The 2,305-nt window shown below is 48.6% G+C and overlaps 1 non-coding gene across 1 annotated transcript; it reads right to left on the bottom strand.

The window, feature by feature from the left end:
- Nucleotides 1–209: 209 nt before the first annotated feature.
- trnae-cuc (transfer RNA glutamic acid (anticodon CUC)) lies at nt 210–281 on the bottom strand. Its single transcript has one exon. It is a non-coding gene; the product is annotated as a tRNA-Glu (tRNA).
- Nucleotides 282–2,305: the final 2,024 nt, after the last annotated feature.

The raw sequence follows: 2,305 nt of genomic DNA, 5'->3' as shown, positions 1-2,305 counted from the left end.
AATGCTCCAAAAAGAAACACCAACCAACCTGCTAGTCTATAGATGCATAGAAAAGCTGAAGGTTGATTACAAACTTCCGCATGCTGCGCCCAAATTGATGCCAAGTTTCTATGCCTCTCTTCACCTCCGTCCAGCTTGAAAGTACTCGTAACCACGGTGAGTCTTGTACATAATGTGGCTACAAGTATTCCAGAAGGACAGACCAGATATTCCCATACCGGGAGTTGAACCCGGGCCACCTGAATGAGAGCCAGGAATCCTAACCGCTAGACCATATGGGAAGGATTTGAGAAGGTAAGAGCTAATTTAATGGTAAAAAAGATAAGATAAGATAAGATAAGATGAGATGAGATGAGATGAGATGAGATAAGATAAGATAATAAGATAAATACATAAATACCATTGCATGTGATCACAACAGTAATTGCACATGAATATGTGTCATGAAGGCACATAGATTGCACATGAATTTCACAGTAATTGCACATGAATTGCACATGGATTCCAACAGCAATTGCACATATGACGGAATTGCACATCAGTATTAGGTTAGGTCAGTATTGCGAGTGTTCAGGACTAACAGTGTTTGTTATAAAGTCTGACAGCAGCAGGAAGGAAAGACCTACGAAACCTTTCCCTCACACAGCGAGGGTGGATTAGTCACTCACTGAAGCTGCTCTCCAGAGTTGACATAGTGTCCTGCAGGGGATGACACTCATGGTCCAGCATAGATGTGAATCTAGCCAGGACCCTCGTGTCCCCCACCTCCTGCACCGAGTCCAGAGCACAGCCCAGGACGGAGCTGGACTTCTCGATGACTTTGTCCAGCCTCTTCCTCTCCCTCTCTGTGATGCTGCTGCTCCAGCAGGCCACACCGTACAGGAGGGCTGATGCCACCACAGAGTCGTAGAAGGTCTTCAGGAGTGGCCCTGTCACTCCAAAAGACCTGAGTCTCCTCAGGAGGTAGAGCCGACTCTGGCTCTTCCTGTACAGTGCGTCTGTGTTATGAGTCCAGTCCAGTTTGTGGTTCAGATCAACACCCAGGTACTTGTATGAGTCCATTCTCTCAATGTCCCGTCCCTGGATGTTCACTGGTAAGGGGGCAGTGGGGTGGCGTCTGCGGAAATCCACCACCATTTCCTTGGTCTTCCCCGCGTTGATGAGGTGGTTCCGCTGACACCAGTCCACAAAGTCCTGCGCCAGTCCTCTGTACTCCGCGTCATCTTCGTCCGTGATGAGTCCGATAATGGCAGAGTCATCAGAGAACTTCTGCAGGACACAGCTGTCCGTGTCATGTCTGAAGTCTGCAGTGTAAAGGGTGAAGAGAAAGGGCGCGAGGACAGTGCCCTGGGGCGCCCCCACACTGCAGGTCCGAGTGTCAGACACACAATCCCGTGCTCTCACAAACTGTAAATCCTCTGGGACCGCATGAGGCTCGCTATTTCCGTCATTTTATTTTGAAGGGACCTCACGTTACCCATGACTACGGCGGGAACCGACTTCCTGTTTGTCCCTCTCTTCTCTCTGAGTTTACGTCCAGCCTGTCTGCTTCGTTGCGTTTTCCTTAGGATGTCCGCCGGGATAACGTGACGATCTCCGGGTAAGACGACTGTTCTCCGCAGTTTCATTAGTTCCTCCTTTGTGTAAACGCGGTACGGCGCCGGCCGGGGGGCGGGGCCGGAGCCGGGGGACTCAGAGCCAAGACACATCGCCACGACACGACGAAAACACTCAATCCAGCCGAATAAAGTCAAAACAAGTTATTTTAAAGCGATTCCAGTGCGTGTCCCGATCGTTCATGAAGTTCCTCTTTCATATAAACGTGTATATAAGCGTGTACCGACAACACGCCGTACTTTGGCGGCGGCCGGAGGGCGCGGGGGGGCTAGCTCGGATGAAAAACGCTCAAATCCAGCCGAAAAAAGTCAAAAACAGTTGAATTAAAAACGATTCCAGCGCGTGTCCCTATCGTACAGTAAAATAGAAAAAATGTACTAACTATATTTACAAAATATAGGAGATGAAGCACAATAAGTGTGAGAAAAAAGAGAGAGCGTTTACACCGGGCTGCTAGCTGCACCAGCGCCTTATGACGTATAAAGAAGGCCTCATTGATGCTTGAGAGTTAAGGAACAGTTCTGTATGTAATAGATATAAGCCCATTCCACGTGCAACAAGTCTAGTGATTAGTATTTTCCTTGTGGCTCAGCCTATTAGACCATGGACCTGAAATCCACAATCCCGGATTTTGGAGGCTAGTATCCTGTGCATATTGCTTATGGGGTTATGTACCCATAATAGACTC

The sequence above is a fragment of the Eucyclogobius newberryi genome, unplaced genomic scaffold, assembly GCF_026437365.1.
Source record: "Eucyclogobius newberryi isolate DKJ021-1_F unplaced genomic scaffold, fEucNew1.0.hap1 SCAF_83, whole genome shotgun sequence".
NCBI lineage: Eukaryota > Metazoa > Chordata > Actinopteri > Gobiiformes > Gobiidae > Eucyclogobius > Eucyclogobius newberryi.
This window is presented reverse-complemented; position numbering and strand designations above follow the sequence as displayed.